General features: G+C 35.9%; 1 long non-coding RNA gene across 5 annotated transcripts in view; it reads right to left on the bottom strand.

The window, feature by feature from the left end:
- LOC108444729 overlaps positions 1 to 18,300 on the bottom strand; it is a 94,915-nt gene that overhangs the window by 19,436 nt on the left and 57,179 nt on the right. For 3 of the 5 annotated variants that reach the window (XR_001859383.1, XR_001859386.1, XR_001859387.1), the window contains 2 exons: positions 7,447 to 7,476; positions 1,702 to 1,857 (listed from right to left, as the gene is read on the bottom strand). This is a non-coding gene — a long non-coding RNA (uncharacterized LOC108444729). The remainder of the gene's footprint in view (positions 1 to 1,701; positions 1,858 to 7,446; positions 7,477 to 18,300) is intronic. The other 2 variants (XR_001859384.1, XR_001859385.1) reach the window with 1 other exon arrangement.

The raw sequence follows: 18,300 nt of genomic DNA, 5'->3' as shown, positions 1-18,300 counted from the left end.
TTGACTTTTGTGTTTCAGCGGCACCGGGGGTATTTGTGCCTTTGAGAAGTCTGAAGATAAACCAGACCAGTATTGCTGGTGGCTTTGGCAAGTCTCTGAGCAAGCAGAGTTATATGAGCTGGAGCATGTACTTGGAACTGTGGGGCACGAATGGTGTGAGCCTGAACTTGGGAAAGAAGAGACCTGCAACCTCCTGTTCTTCATCTAGGAATGACCTACAGAACTCTCCCTTGCTTTGTCCTAAAATCTGAGATATAATATTTAGATAACATAAAGATTCTCGTAAGACAAGACCATATTATCCTTGCTTATTTCAAAATCCAAAATGCAATTTGTGGAATAAAAAGCTTCCCTCTAATCCATTTTGATAAGAAATAGTTAGACTCATTGTATTAATAAATATTTAATACATTAATATGTTCAATCAATGAAATTATCATATAGTTTTTATTGTTGGTTTTCCCAGCAGGCTTTGCTAATAAGTGTTTCAAAATCTCAAAAATGAACTGCAAAAGATTTCATTTGATTGTATGAGTAAAAACTGTTTACTCAAACAGCAAAATGTTGATGAGCACACCCTTATTAATCTCTGCGTCTTTTGTAGACGCAACTTGTTCACAAGGTTTCTCATGAAAATTATTAAGCAGTTTCATTCTATGTCCTTAGCTTACTAGGATATATGAACACTGAATTTGGAAAGACTTGAACACTTATTTAAATCTTCTTTATATAAACGTCTCTTATGGGTTTGGCCATGTCAATGCTGTCATCAATATTAGTGCAACTACACATCAACAGAATGCCTGAATGCCCTGATTATTTTTTTGCTAAAATAAACTTACTGGAGGTAGAGTTTAGTACATTCTGTATTAAACAGACTGCCCAAGCAATATCTGCATAAAGTAGCGTGGCAGTTTTGGTGGTCTTTAACCTAATAACATAAACACATTTGAGTGATAAAGGAAAGGAAAAGTATTTCTGTCCACAGTCAATTGTCAACTGATAAAAAGAAAAAAAGCAAGTTTGTGCACTGAATGTTCTTTTGTAAATCAGGAAGAGTTATTTTCCTCTTCTATAAAAGAATAAAAGTTCTAGGGGGAGAAAAAAAAAAAATAGCACGGTAAGAACAAGGACTCCTCAAAAGTAATGCACAGATTTGGGGTTAAAATGTGGACGGTGATGTCCTTCCTGTGAGTGACAGTGGGCACTGCCCTATTTGCATTGGTGACTCTCAGATCAGTTTTTCATGCAACAAAATTTACATTACCGTTTCCAGCTGTAGTTTGTTAAAGATTTGCATAGTAAAATCTTAAACTAAGGGCATGATTTGGGGCATTTTTTCTTTTTTTAAGTAATAAAACCCCATGATTTTTGACACTGAATATGGTGAGCCATCTATGAGCAATGCAAAACCCTCCTTATAATAGCAGATATATTAAAAAAGCATTAAAATCAAACAAAAAATTCGAGAAGTATAAATCTCTTTTTCAACAATTCTAATGCATTTCCCTTCAAGACTGCAATTTTCAAACTATTCATCCATATACTGCAGAAGGGCAGTAAGGCAGCCACCTTTTGCTGTAAGGAAAGTTGCTACGTTTGAGAAGCCAAGCATATCCTAGCGTGCTTCTAGATCATTCATGATCTTGCACTTTCCTCACTAAGTTCTGTTTCCCAAGTAATTAGGTGGTATCTACTTACATGCAGTAGACTAACCTCTGTCTCACGCATCCTTGCCTCATTTCCTCATTTAATGCTCTTTTCAGTCTTGTTATTTATTTTCTTTAATATTACACTTCCAGCTCTATAGCCAGATGAGTCACACTCATTGCCATCCACAACAGCACTCTCCAAGGCCTGCGAAACAATAAAGTAATTTATAAAAGCTTTTCCACTGAAGTTATATACAGAGAATCTAACCTTTATTTTAGTGGCACTTGAATTATGATTAAGTTCCATTCATAAAAGATTATTCATAATAAGAAATAGAAGAACATAATGTATGTTATACTATTAAAAAAAAAAAAGAAAAAAAGAAAAGAAATGAACCCGCAACACCACAACATAGCAGCATAATGGTGTGAGGCACAGAAGCTTACAAACTCTTCTTCATTCAGAAACAGAAAAAATTAAAACAGACTAAAAATTTCAGAGTGTTTTCCTTCCTTGCCATAGAAAAGGGGATATCCATTTCTCAGAAATTTCTTCATTAAATACAGAATGACTGACTTATTTCATCACAACAGGAAAGAATTTCAAAATATTGTTTCTCTGTATACTGTTCCCTGTTCAGCTATCATTATTCCACCTACATTTATTGCATTTTGCAATTAGAATTTGGGATAAGAAAGTAATTGCGACCTTCCTGAATGTGACATTGACAGAGCCACAAAAAAAATGTGTGTGGGATAAAAGACGGGGGTTCTCTCCAACATTGCTTCTAACATACAGAAAAAATGTTGCTAGCCAAGAATAAAGATATGCAGAACCCAAACAGAGAAGAATCTATTTACCTGTAAGAAAGGGGAACTCCCATACTTCTTCCATGAAGGAAAGTATCATTTTTTCAATTACAGCAATATAGAAACATGACTTGTGAAAGTATAGTACATTCCTTTTGCTGTGATTTTAATCACAAGTTTCAGTTCATTGATTATGAAAGGAATATACTGAATGAGGAGATGGAAGAATTGTTATTAGTATTTCTGGTGACTTGCTCCATTGCCTTCTACTGGAGTCAACATTAGACATCCAAACACAAATACCCCTCATCTGCACTTGCATCACTGAAAATGTTCTGAAAACAAGCAACTTTTGAGGTGCTGGCCTCCTTTAATAGTTTATCAAAATCCTCTGCTGAAGACATTTAGTCAAATCTTCAGTGAAGTATAAGTCACAATGCAGCACTGCCAGTTTCAACATGACAGTGTCATCTCTACAGGCATCGCGGTCTGGTGTGGTTGCTTCTCCAAATCTATAAAGCATAAAATGAGCTCTCCTGGTTATATTTGCTGATGTGAGAATGACACAAATGCTCAACAGCATTCCCATATTAAGGAAGGTATCTCTTAACTTGCTAGGAAAATAAAAATTACTTAACAACATACGCATTCAGAATTCAGAGTCTAATATTGTGTAGCTCATGAGTTCTGTTAATTTGGGTTTAAGATGGCAAATAAAAACTTGAACAGAAAAGTACTGCTGAAATGGAAAAAAAATATTTTTTTGTTTGTTTAATTTTGTTTTACAAACAAACAAATATATAAAATTACCTTTATGTGGTATAGGAGCTGGAAATGAAATTAAGGAACTAGACTCCTACACTTCTAATCTGAAGTTTAGAACACATATAAAATGAGAGTATTTTGTCAGAGCAAAAAGATAACTAGTTAAGCAACACAAAACCACTAAGAATTACAAACTGGCAGTTTTGTCCATGTGAAGATCATTCCATTCACATTTAAGGAATATTTGTTTTCTTCAAAATTAAACTAGTGTTACTTACAAATTTGAATAAGATAGATTTCCACTGGTTTAAAAAAAAAAACCCAAACACAACAAAACATTAAAAGTATCATTTTAATACCACTGCAATGCTATTAAAAATCAGAGCACATTTCATGCTTGCAGAGGATGATGAAGAGGAACACATAATTTATACCACCTTAAAAATCTACTTCTCTTATAAATTGTGCCATGAGAATTATATTATAAAGTTTCATTAATATTTTTTCATACCTAGACATTTCTGGAGACCATGGCATGTTACAGGTCTGTGTAAATATCACACGCACATTTTTCAGTCTTCCTGTATAGAAAATGGTATATTTCTGTAATATCCTATAAGCATGATAATTGTCTTTGGCTGTACACTAACATTGTTAACAGAGTCTTTTACAACAATTGTCTACATCCTGTAATTTTCCTCAGAGTTGAAAACTCTTTCAAATGAACATGAGTCAGGCAGCACTTTCGGGAATAATGTTGCAAGGTTGTAAATGTTGGTTACTGTTCCCACGGAACGCCTTGTGGAGGAAGCTCATCGAGTGTCAGATGCAAACTGCAGCTTGCTAAGGTACCTGTAGCATAGTCGTGTTTTCAAAGACATTGCTGTATGTTGTTTTGCTAACTTTGAAGAGAAGCAGCTATTTAGATTGGCAAGCAAAACAAGGGTTGCAAAAACCACATATGTGACACTGATTATGCCTCACTCGATTTAAAAATGGATCTGGATCCAAGGCTTGTTTACTCTTTTTGATTCAAGATAATTTTATATTAAAAATTAGTTATTCAAAAATCAAACACCAACCTGTTTACTGGAGAAGCACTAACAATAAACAGTTTTATTTCAGCACTCGGATGATAGCTCTGCAACCTCTTTTAAGCTTAAAGACGTGCTCAGCTCTTCCACCTTCTTTAGGAGCCTGCACTACTATAATTGTGCCCTATACTTGGAAGTCTAACCATATGATAGAACTCATGATAACTTCAGTAATTAAACTCTTATCAGAAACAGGAGAGAGCACAAGGTGGCAATAAAATAAAATTAAATAAATCTGAATTTAACATAAATTATTTACTTCTCTCTTCAAATATTATTACACTTCAGGGAAGCTTACTTCATATTGAAGTGCTATCAATTTTGCTTCTTTCAGTTCAGGCTTCATTATTGGGGTAGATGTTGTCTCAGATTTCTGATGGTTTTGCTTATTTGTGTCAAATTCAACTTAGATAAAAAGAAAAAGAAAAAAGTTGTGCAATAATATTTTCAAAATTTTCATGTTTCAAACAATTAAGAATACGTCACTGTGTGACAAGATCAGTATTTCATAGAAATAAACTTGAAGATGCATGCAATGCTCACAGAATGGGTGAGGAAAAAGAGTTGATTTTTTATAACAAGTGTGCTACATAATTGTTCTTAAAGGACTTTATATGAAGCTGGGCTTTCCAAAGTTGTAGATGGTTACATTTTCAAAGCATCTTGTCCTGTATATCCTTGTGCTTTATGTAGTGTTACGAGTCTGAGTTTAATGAATGATACCCGAAGGGTTGTTAGGAAGTTGTGCTGTAGTGAAAGACTATTCTGAGTCATGAACAGTGCTGAACTGTAGACTCATTATTTTGATTAAAAGCATGCCTTGTTACAGGCCAGCTGTTTATGCAATTTTTAAGTAATACATAGTTTGTGATATCATTAATTGAACTTTTCTTTATTTTCATGACTTTTTAATCTAAACTGTCGTATTATTATATTGTTTTCATCATCACTTTTGCCACTGGTCATGCATGTGTAACACCTGCATGTTTGCAAAATAATTCTTCTAATGCCTACTAGGAATATAATACTGTTTTCAGTTCTTTGGCAGGTTTGGAATTATGAATCATTCAATACATGCATATATTACATAGCTTTGGTGCTGGGCCTGTATCTGCATCCAGTTTGCAAAATAATTATCTAACCCAAAAATACTTCTAATAAAGAAGTTTATAATAGAATTTAAACAATAATTTTAAACAAACTTCATTTCTCTTTTTCAAAAAGTAAATTCAAATAGGATACAGGTAACAAAACAATCTACTGAAAAATTAGTTCCATAACTTCTTCCCTGCGTGTACTTCTTTCCTTGGTGGACAAAGTTATTAAGGTCACAGTGATAAGATTATTCTTTCTATGAATTACTCAGTATTACAAACCATGAGGCAATCAGCAATAAATAAAATATTATTCTGAATCATCTCAATAGATGTCAAGTCAGTAGGTAGCAAATAGGCCATTACAGCTAAAAAAGTTCCACTCATTATCTCTGCAAAGCCAACTCAGTTTCAGTTTGTATTACTCTTATTTGAACTATTAACACCTTTTTTAGAAGGAATATGTAATGATTTGAGTCATATCCAATCTACTGTCTCTAGTGGCTGCAGAAAGTTAATCTGTGTCATAAAAGATGCAGAAAATACCCTGGAATATGACTCTATGTGGAGAGAACTGTAATGAAAAATTTCCTTCAAGACCTAAGATTTCTGATTTGTGGAGCCCTTGCTGACAGGCTTGTGTTTGACATGTCTGAAAAGCTTGTAATTACCTGGCTCTCATATATTGTACTCCAATTCTGCAGAGGACTGCTTCATAACTCAGTTAGAGTTCACTGGGAATATAATACTTACTAATTAGGAGAATGACAGACAAATTCTTAGCACTGGGGTGGGCTCTAGACCTTTTTATCTGAATTGCATGTAGTTCTCTCTTATAGACTAAAGCACCTGTTTTAGACACTGCAAATGCTCTTTCAAAGCTTAACATTTTTTTCCAGTCACTGCAAAGTTGTATCCTGAAGGTAAAATGGAAAAGGAAATTTTCACTCACTTCATGCATCTTTTAAACAAATTCTGAAAATGTATAGGCACAAACATTCCACTGATGTTGAAAAAGAAAATATAAAATTAAAAAAAATCCCATTTTAACCAAGTCCAAAGGACCTTAAATAGAAAGCATCTACTGCTGGTAAGGTTTTATTCTGAACACTGAACTTAGTTCAGTGGATCCATCTAAAATATGCCACATGGGACTTAACCAAAGGGAAATCAGTTTTCTGGGAAGTGACTATTACACTAGCTAAGAAGTTATCGGAGCTACAATCAGAACTGTTTATTTGGGGTTTTTTGTGAAATGTGATGAAGTCTTGTTTTAAAACCTGGGACATCCATCCCCCATCTAGGTATCAACTCCCAAGAAAGAACACCACATGGAAGAGCCAGTTAATGCATCTTTCTGGAACTGAGACATTTTAGGCTTTCTAGTACACACGCATATTCTTCTACCTGACACTGCTCAACTTACAAAGAGAGCAAGAGAAAGATCTTTCAAAGAATGCACGAGAAATTTGGCAAATGCCATATTAAGGCAAAAAACTTACTGAGATGCATCTGAAAAAAGAAGTACAGTCACACAGCAACAGAAACATCTAAATCATAGAGCTGAAAATAATTTTGAACAAAAGATGACATACAAAACAAGTGTAATTCAACAGAGTGATATTACTCCTCTGTCCTGTCTCAGAACATGTTGTTGAACCTTCATCCAAATTAACTTGCCCCTTTCATTTACACTGTGATGGATCTTTCATCTACAGTTTCTCTGCATTTCGACAAGATACAATCTTGTCTTTAAATGAGGATGAGTTAAGCAGACAAAGTTTGAAAGATTGATCCTCATGGATCTTTGAGATGAGAAGCATGCAAAGTCATGCACAAGACTGATCAAGTAATTAGTATTTGAAAATGTTAGTGGTTTGGAAGTATTTTATTAGCTGTTTCAATATACAAATGCAAAATACTTCAATTCAGAGGATTTTTTTAAAAAACACCAGGGTTCATTAAGCACAGCGTCACCAGCTGAGCAAGGGAGGGATTGTTCCCCTCTGCTCTGAGCTGGGGCAGCCTCACCTTGAGTCCCGTGTGCAGTTCTGGGCACCTCTGTAAAAAAAAGACATGAAGCCATTAGAGAGTGTCCAAAGGAGGCCACGAGGAAGGTGAAGGGCCTTGAGGGGAAGCTGTATGAGGAGTGGCTGAGGGCACTTGGTCTGTTCAGCCTGGAGGAGACTGAGGGGAGCCTCACTGCAGTTACAACTTTCATATGAGGGGAAGCGGAAGGGCAGGCACTGATTTCTTCTCTCTGGTGCCCAGTAACAGGACCCAAGGAAAGAGCATGAAGTTGTGTCAGGGGAGGTTTAGGTTGGATATCAGGAAGAGGTTCTTCACCCAGGGAGTGGTTGGCCACTGGAACAGGCTACCCAGGGAAGTGGTTACAGCACCAAGCCTGGCAGAGTTCAGGAAGTGTTTGGACAATGCTCTCGGGCACATGGTGTGACTCTTGGGGTGTCCTGCACCAGGACAGGAGTTGGACTTCATTGGAATTTATTGCTTTTGTTTTAAACAGACTTTTTCCATGGAATCATGAATCCGTGGACTGTGGAATGGTTCCAGTCCCTCACCTGTACAGTCACTGTGATTTTGCACCTGTAAACCATCATGAGTTATGTAGCATACTTATTATTAACTGATCAGAGTTTACAAGTAGTTCTAGTTTACAAGTAATACTAAATTTTCTCCAAAGGGTTCAGCTGACATAGATAGCAAGCTGTCTGAGAGCAGCTGTTTCTGTTTTGAGTCTGTTTTTGCACTAGGCAGATTTTAATGATTCTTTTTTCCCCCTATTGCTGCTACACTCACAGGGAACCCTACAGTCAACTTTTTCATTCAAAAACCCCCTAGAAATTTACCTTTTCACCGCTATTTGTATTTGGACTACATGATTATTGAAGGTCCCCTCCAACTGGGACTATTCAATTCTATTGTATTCCATTCTGGTCTTCAAAAAACTTATGGAGTTGTAGGAAATAACTAGCATGTCCATGTCTAGAAAGATGACTGTTTTGGCCAGTTGCATTGATACTATAGTTGTAGTGTCGAAAAAAGTTTTCCTTATGTGGGGTCTTATCTACCAGTAGCATGTGAAATTACCAGCTCCAACTACAACATCTTTGCATTCATCTCCACCACCAAGGACTTCCCACGCAGCAACATGTAAATTGCCTGTGTGAACAAATTGGATTTTCCGGAAGAACAATACCAAAGTGAATGGAGAGCATGTTTAGTTTACAGGACATCTAATAGCATAACATTCCTATGAAATCCAAGTCCTGTTATTGTAATTGTGCATTTTACCCTTCACTCAAATAGACAAAGAATTTACCTCAGAAAAACAAACAAAAAACCCCAAACAAATATAATTTCACAATAAAATCACAATATTTCACAGGAAGTAACAGGAAAAGGAGGAGTTCATTGATTGATTAAAGAACTAGTCCTTTCAAAACCAATTTCTAGAAGGCAGCAATTATGCCATCAAAAACTGGTGTAGTGAGTTAATGAACTGAAGATAATCAGTTTTCACTGTCTCTGTGGCCACTCTGTTTCTCAAAAGATGTTTGGATGACTTCTTTTTTCCTGGAAAGCAGTGGAAATGTGAAGTAGAAATCAGAAAATAGAAGTTTCATTTTTTAATTTTTTTTTTTAAAGTGAAACTTTAACATGCCTGTTTGGGGAAAGGAAAACTTTAATTGAACTTTTTGGCAAAATTAGCATGCCAAGAGAAAAAAACTGTCCTCAGCTCATTTTGCATGAGAAATGGACCATCCAAGCAAAAAACATCCCAAGATAAAAATCTCACTAATGAAAAGTACTGTAGGAAGACGTTTATTTATTTTTGAGATGAAGTATTTTGTTAAGCTGGAGGTGGCTAGACTTACTTGGATGGAAAGACTTGCAAAAGGAAAACCGTCTGGCATCAAAGAACCTTGGCTCAGTATTTTTATTTACTTATATTTTATTAGAATGAGCTTCTTTGGCAAGGTTGTGTTTAGCATAGTTACATCCTTCTGGGCAAATTGCTATATAAAATACATCTTAGAAGAGACAGAGAAGTTTTTTTAAAGATATAGATGGCATAGACTGCCTGAGTTCAAGAAGTGTTTGGACAATGCTCTGAGGCACATGGTGTGATTCTTGGGGTGTCCTATGCAGGGCCAGAACTAGATGATCCTGATGGATCCCTTCCAACTGAGCTCATTCGATGATTGCACGATTCCATGTAACGAACACAAGTATCTGTCTTCACTGTGAGTCTTATCTTCCCAGATGAAGGCAGAATTTGTCTGATGGTCTCTAAGCATAATTCTACCAATAATGTTGACCTTTCATAGAAGACATTAGTTAATGTACATTCAGAATTGTAAGGAACATTTATGTTTCCTAAAGAAATTACAAATTAATTAATACTCAAGTATTATTAAATGAGGCATAGAAACTCTGGGGAGGATTATATGCTTTGTAGAGTGTATGTATATAAAACATAAACTAAGATCACAAAATGATGTAAATCATACATATATTCGTTATTGCTACAGCATTGTTCCTTCCGGAGTATCTCTGATATTCTCAATAGAAGACCTGACTTTTGGGTGAAAGAAGAACCCTGTAACCAAAGACACCAGAGAATTCTTACATTTTTGGTACATGCAGAGCCTCTATTTAAAGTCTCATACAAAAGGTTTCTATAGAAACCTGAAGGACTCAGACAACTGGTGCTAAAAAGCTGGACCCTGAGGCCTATACAAAACCCACTGTAACATTAATCTCTTCTACTGGTTCCTGAAGTCAGTGATCTCTATCATGTTTCAGCATACATCCTTTATACACGCTATTATACCTTACACTAGCACACCCTATCTTTGAAAATAAAACATTCTGGTAACAGTTGAAAACATGGCTTTGACTCAGGTCCTTAACTGATCCCAAAGCTAGTGAATTGAAAATTAACTCTGATCTCCTTTCTGGCATATACTATCTCCTAGGACATGTAACATGAGTTTTACTTTTTTTAAGGAGCCTTTTATCCTATATATAGTTATGCTTTAAATTGTTACTCACTAAAAGAGCAAGTATTTTTGGTTGCTTCTGAAAGTCTTATTTCCATAGTGATGCTGACAGAAATATGCAATACATCATGGTAAGTGAAGCTTAACTCACTATCACAGATTCTGCTCCCAGCTACCATTTTAAACCCAGACTGGAATATTGTATGTGCAAAACTCACCTTTTTCCTGAACCCTATTTTAATATATGTTCACTATAAAGCCTTCACTCTTCTTAGCTCTCAGGTTGTTCCCTGTTTCTGTGTTGGTTTGTTTCAGTTAGCTATCCAAGGTTAAAGCAGTTAATGACTCATTTCAGGGTTCACTCCTAAACAGCAGCTTGGTGAGGCTGCAGGAGGATCATCTTCCTCTTGCCTCTGTGAGGAAATACTCTCCTAACACTGCTGCAGTCCTACAATAGTACTTTCAGAACACTTCCACCCCTAATCTTTGCAGAATCTCTTTCCATCATGCTTGTTTTCATAATCCAGAACCAGCAGGATCCTCATTCCTGCAACAGTATTTCCCCGTGTTTCTCTCCTAGAATGCTTATAAATGTGCTTGTTTTGTTGGTTGTCAGGGCTATGCAGAAATCCAGAGATACACATCTATTAGGTTGCCAAACATGAAAACTTTCAGTGAGCAGAAGGTGTAGCACAAGAAAGATGGAAGGCAACTCACCTCTGTCACTTACTTGGGCCAGTGCTTTCAATGTGCTAGAAAGGGCAAAACACACATTTCTTGTATCTACTTAGGGGGAAATGATTATTGCACAGAATCCTTTTTTTTCTTGGCAATATTCTTAGAACTGCAGATTCCTTCATTTCCCTACTTCTAATGTTTCGGTATGGCTCAATTTCTGTTAAAAAACATTTCAAGAAGAATTTAAAGGAATATTTTCTTTCTACTACACCAAGAAAAACCTGCAAGAATGAGAGAACTTCAAAGCTCACCAGCAATGCCAGTGTTTAACAAAGAAACGTCTCTCCAAGAGACATGGGGCATCCATTTCTCTCTGAGTTTGCGGAGCCGCAATAATAGGACATACCACAGACACCAATCCAAAACATTATTCATACTACCGATGAACAACTCTCACAAATGTTATGGAGTTTGGGGCAAGTATATCTTTATAAAGAATTCATGACATCCCTCCTTTCAATCATCTCAGGTCCACCCACACTGACATTTCGCAAACCAAGCTTATCCATAATACTTCTCAGCACAAGGCATTTTCTACACATTTATTCAGGTCAGCAGCAAATGTTCTTATTTTCTAGCCTTAAAAAAAAACCCCACAACCAACCCCCCAAAAAAGAAAAGAAAAGAATATGCTCCCTCATCTTTATAAGAAAGACTACTGAAGGTCAAGGTCAAGAAAAAAGGTCTTTGCTTTCATCTTCTGTCCTTCCCTTAGTTTGTGCAATACCTTCTTTCACGCAGTGCACAATATATTTCCCATTGCAACTCTTGCAAGTTCTTTCTCCCAGGGATAACCCAGATCAGACAGAAACAAAATGACAGATTTTGAACATCTTTGTCTATTTCCCCTTGCAAAAATAAGGAGCTACCACCATAGAACTTACCTCTAACAAATTAAGTTACAGACAACAAAACAGACTTTGATTACTTCTTAGTTAAATATTCACTGTACCTTATTTATGCCAAGAACTACAACATGAGTTCTTCTTCTGTGATTATCGCAAATAACTATTTCATTGGACTTTCTTGCTGTATCTTAATTACCCACTATGTTGTCTAGATCAGGTTGTGTTTTTTCAACAATGTTAAAAACTGCTGGACAGTCCTTTCTCCTAATTCTGAGGAAACAGCTATGCTTTTCGCATGGATGGACTTCAGTGACATACTTCACTTACCAAAAAATCACAAGAAAGACAACTAAAGAGTTAAGAGTTGCCAAGGAGATACATGTCTCAGCTGAAGACTATCTATGATACTTACTATATTTGATGAGCTGCATTCAGTGTTGGAAAACTACTCATAGAAAGTAGTGTGGTACTTATGCAAAATCATTAAACATACAAAAAGATCCATATCAATATTTTTTTCCTCTCTCTCTCTCTCCTTTAGCATGATGCAATGCTAATTCACATTTACTGGTTCACCAACACAATTATTTCACAAAATTCTGTAATTATTAAACGTTATCATTCTCCAATTTACAGATTTTTGTTTTGGAAGTAAAGCCACTTGCTTGCAGCTTGCTACTGTTTCATGGAACCAGCTGTATTAAAATTAATTTATATTAAAATGAATTATTACCTGTAAACAAAGTAAGAATCCATTACTGCAGTTTCAGACAAAAGTCCTCATTAGCTTCTGAATTTTATTACTGTACCACTTCAGTACCGTGCAGACTTACTCATGAAAATTGCTTTCAAAAACCCATGTCAAAGAATGCTGAATAAGGATTTCAGAGCCTTTTAATTAATTTTTAATCTTTGTTCCTGAGTGTGGAGCTGATGTCAATAAAATGTCCAGGAGGACTTGCTTTATTTTAAGGAAAAATAGTCAGGTTTATGCCAGTATTTGCTCCCAGGTACGGCTGAAATGTTTTATCTTAAATAGCCCAACAAAGTTAGCTTCAGGCAACTAATCTCAAGTTAAAAATATCAGCTTTAGGAATAAGTACAAAAAGCAAATGAAAATGGTCTGGTACTGGAAGAGTCAGTAAAGCTTAACTACCTGTGCCACTGCCAGGTCCCTGTGCAGCACAGGGTACCACAATACACGTGTGGGAAATGGGGCTTTGATGGCCTGGATGCACTTCCTTATGATTCCATCACTCCATAAATGTCAGACATGTGATGTGAATTTCTATTCATATTTCTACTTTATTGTATATTCCTGAGTAATCACTATAATCTGGTTTAATAACTGTGGTCATGACTGGGCATGTACATCTACTTCCTTAACTTTCTCATAAGAAATCCTTGCCAGTTCTCACAGTGAAGTTCAGGAGACAGGGAAACAAGACTAAAACCATAGAAAACCTTTATTCAAGATTCTACAGTGCCAGTATGATTTGTACATATTCTTGCAAAGCCCTTGAACACATGTATAATTAAGAACTTAATTAATTCCACTGAAGGAAATAAGGCTGCTTTGTATGCATCACTGTTTTGAAGGAGTATGGCATTATTCTCTGAACAGTAAGATTTCATAGAATGCTGCTGAAAAGGATCAATTATAATTTTCTGATTACATGGAATAAAAACTAACCCACCCCCCAAAAAGTACCCCTTCAAAAATTTAAACAAGGAGACTTAAACAAAATGTATTTTTTTACAACATAAAATATATTTAAGATGCAAATAAATTGAACACATTTAGATCTCAGTCAGAGAAACTAGTTAAATTCAGAGAATCTAGACAGAGTTTTTTAATGCATCAATATATATTTTGAGGAAAGGCTCTTTTATGCATTCAGAGGAGGTATTGCTCATATTTCTTTGCTAAATATGAGCACATGTACAACAGACTGCAGAATGACTGGTGTTGCTGAAAAAAGATCTCAAAAAGGGGTCATAAAGGGAACAGGCATCAGATTGGATTTAAGGACAAAATCTCCTAAAAATAACATGCCTGTATACAATATCACTTCAGCAAAGAAGAAATGGATAATTATAATAAATGAAAATTGAGGTCCCCAGAAAGGAATACTATAAGGACAAATTTGACATACTAGAAAAAAGAAAGAAAAATAATCTCAAAAGTAACAAAACCCACCAATATTTTAGAGTTTCTTTCTGAATATTCTATTAGGGGCAGTAGTATTTTTTTACTTTGCCTTATGAAGGAATGAAGGAATGAATGAATGAATTGACTAATAGTATTTTTTAAAATAAATTTTAAATGCATTAACTTTAGAATTAATTTACTTGCTGGACAGAGGTTAAACAGAAGTTAAAATCCTCTTAGTTTTTCAAAACAATCAAGATAATTGAATTAAATTGAAAATGAATCAATTTATTTAATATAAATCTTATCATTCTGTGGTCAAAATACTCCATCATAAAACTAATATGGTCTTTGAAGTTTGATAAAATTGGATACTCTGACAATGTTTTGATCTTTCTAATATTCAAAAGAAGGCTTCTATGGAAGACTGAGGGAGTCTAGAACCAGTATTTCCATCTTAACTGTCTTGGAGAAGGAGCTTAGCAGAACAGGCTGCTCAAGAAGGAAGAACAACTTCAATAAAGAACTATTTCCAGGCTGTCTTGCTGGATTAGAATTATCATTCCTGACAGAGGAGCAGCAGATTGAAGGCTGTGACTAAGGACAACAAATTCTAATTGTGGAAAATTAACCTTGTAATCTTCTGATTGTCCTCTAGCAAGAGATCAAATACAATTTGAAAGCATTGCTAATAAGATGTTTTTAAGAAACATTTCAGGGAGATAGGATTGTAGAAGAGGATTAATGTAGGTATAGGCTGCAGAAAAAAAAAAGGAAATACAATACTCCACAGAGCATCTGGCTTGTGATACAAGAATGTAGGTGAAATTGAAAGATACTCATTTACATATGAATACATTCCTCTAATGAGGAAAGAAAAAATAAAGCATGAAAGGAAGAAGGAAGTGAAGCTTTCTTATTCTAAGTTGACGAACATCACACAAACACCCAGAGTAAGGAAGGCCCTGGTGACTGTTTTAATTTCTAGGACTCAGCAGATTATAAAAATCAAGAATCTTGTCTCATCTTAGTCAATGCTCAAGAAAAAAACCCTCATTTATCAAAGGGTACAGTTTTTGAATAAAATTACTTTCTTCAGGTGGTTGGCTCCAGCCCAATACGCTCTTCTATGTCTTGCTTCCATGTGCAGCAACCAAATCCCGTTTTATGGGCAACAGTCAAGATCGTGAGCATACTGCTGACCCTGGACACCCTGATCAAGAAACCTCACCTAAACTTCTTGCTGAACATTCAATTTGATGGAAGTCAAACTGATCATTTACCCAATACACATGTTGGAAACATCTACATTTTAACAAAGCTAATTTCTGCAAAATAAACACTTTCAAAACAATCACATCCAGAGTAATCATTTCCAAGAAATATTAAATTTATAGATGTGGATTTCTGGATATGAGAGAAAGATTAGTCTCAAATAAATTAAATAAGCAAGGTCTAGGTTATTTTATTCTGTTCCCCAAGAAATTAACCTTATACTTTTCTGTCATAGAGTTTTGCTTCTCTTTGCTTTAAGAACCAAAGTGTCAGACTGTCTCCCAGGCAACCAACAATAGGACAAGAAGACACAGTCTGAAGGTGTGCCAGGGGAGGTTCAGGTTGGACATCAGGAAGAATTTCATCACAGAAGGGGTGGTTGGGCACTGGTAACAGGCTGCCCAGGGAGGTGCTAGAGTCATCGTGCCTGGAGGTGTTATAGGAAGAACTGGATGTGGAACTCAGTGCCATGGTCTGGTTGACAAGGTGGTGTTTGGTCACAGGTTGGACTCGATGATCTCAAAGGTCTTTTCCAGACTAGTTAATTCTGTGATTCTGTGATTTGGGCTAATAAAACTGCCACAGGATGCAGATCTCAGGTAGGTAGGAGCCAACCCTTTCCCGCTGAGTACGGGCTACAGGGTGCCTGCCTTTAGAAAGCTGTAATGAAAAAACCTCTGGCTTCAGACTGAGAAAGACATAACCCACAGAGTCTCTTCCTTCTCTTTTGCTTTCTGACCCACAGTTGTCCAATCTCTGCTGCCAGCCAGCTGACACACTTCAGTCACACTGACATACCTGAACAATGAGTCCTTTTGTCACAAACATCCAGGCTAGCTGACTAGATAAATTTATTCCTGTTATGAAGGAATGAAGTAGCTGTATTACACCTGTTCTTTGGGTCCTGGTAGACCTTTCATAGATCTAATTAATATACTTCTATTGAACATAGACTGAATAGGAGACCAAAATTATTCCAATATAGTTCTAAAAATGTATAATGAACTGCATTTTTTAATGGCAATCGGGGAAAGAAGAATGCAGAAACAGAGCAAAAAGACAGGAAATACAGTGCACCTACCCTGTGTTTTCATGTGACTTCAGCCTGTGATGTCTAACAGGTAAAATTCGCATTATAATTTTTTAGAAAATTGACTTTTAGGATGGGACATCTCATATGAAGTCTGAAAGTGAAGCGGATGATACATTAAGCAACCAACATGGAATTTTACAATGGAAATATATATGGTTTTGCACTTGGTTTCTAGGGAGAATCAGGCTCATAATTTTGGACTAGAAATCATTAATATCTGTTCATATACAGATATAATATCTATTTCGACAAAAGTTGCTGAAGGTGGCCAAATACCAAGACATTCCTCCCCAAGCAAGGACTCTATATTTTGTTTTAGGGAGTAAAAATAATTTTGACTGACAGCAGAGGATATAATTATGTATGCAACCTTAACTGTCAGTGTTTGCAAAAGCAGACCTTTTATTGCTAAATAAATCCACTGATGTTATCTGTACTCTCTCTGAAAATAAGAAGAAAATCAGTATCAGACCAGTGCTGGTTGAATTTTAAATGTGAGATTCTCAAAAGATAAAGTCTTACCTGGAATACTACTGGCATTTATCCATCACTAATAAGAACAACTTTAACAGAGCAAGGAAATGGAAGAATTGATAGAATAATTAAAGGAAAAATGAGACCAAAGTGGCTTAGTTTTCCAAACAGAATAAAAACTTTGGGAAAAAGGAGAAGCCAAGGAAAGAAATAAATTTGTTCCCTAGAAACATACCAGAGGAAGAAAGCAGTCAGAAAAAAGGCTGTGTGAAAGGTCAATGTGTCAACAGGACAAATATGCATGAGCTGTACATAAATAAGTTTAAAAAAAGCCTCCTATGCATCAAAGGAGTAAGGATCTGGAAAGATCCTCAGTGGGAACAAAACCATTTATTTTAAGATGGAGTTTCATTAACTTAATGGAGGCAGATGATGCTAGAATTTACAATAAGAACAATTTGAATTTGATGGTCCAGATCTTTCAATGTACCGTACTCCAGTTCTAGCCTTGGCTCATGCAGGTTACCTTTGTTTAGGTGAGAAGTTGGTGTCCACCACAAAGATATTTCACTACACAGATATGGCATCAAAGCTTGGGTTTAAATAAACAAATGTCAAGCTATGACAGATGTGATTCAGGGAAGAATTAACTTCTCCAATATCAGACTGACAAGAGGTCATAGATCTTCATCATTTCCACTCACTTAGGAGGTGAAAGTGGGAAGAATAAATGGACAGTGAAATTTCCTTTTATGTCTGATTCATTTTAGCTATATTTTCACCTCCCATCAGGAAAGAACAGAATAGGGAAGATCCCTAGATATCACTTCCCTGAGTTATGGAATATGACTTCAATTTCTTGTAGAAACCTCTATATGCAAGGACAGGATGGAGATTACTTCTGTCTCTGGAAATGTCAAATATGAGATCACAATATCAAAAATTTCTTACATAAGGCACACCAAACCTCTATCTGCACAAGATGATTTCAAGCAAGTTATTATCTCCAGTTTCATCTAAATTTATTTTGAAAACATTAAGATGATGGGGAAGTAAGCACACTAGGTGAAGCACATTGAAACCTACCAAAATAAAATGTTTCCAGAAACAGCTAAAACAGAATCTTTTCATATGTGATAGAAATAGGAGGCTAAGAAACAAATCCTTCTGATGCTCTATGCAGAAATCAATGTTCTTTCCCGACATTTCTTCTTCAGTACCATTCAGCTTTACTGTCTGATCAACCAATACAAATCTGGCCATAAGGAAATCTATTAGGGC

This window comes from Corvus brachyrhynchos, unplaced genomic scaffold, assembly GCF_000691975.1.
Source record: "Corvus brachyrhynchos isolate BGI_N302 unplaced genomic scaffold, ASM69197v1 scaffold281, whole genome shotgun sequence".
NCBI classification, from domain to species: domain Eukaryota; kingdom Metazoa; phylum Chordata; class Aves; order Passeriformes; family Corvidae; genus Corvus; species Corvus brachyrhynchos.
The sequence above is the reverse complement of the archived record's forward strand: the minus strand, read 5'-3'. Positions and strand labels throughout refer to the sequence as shown.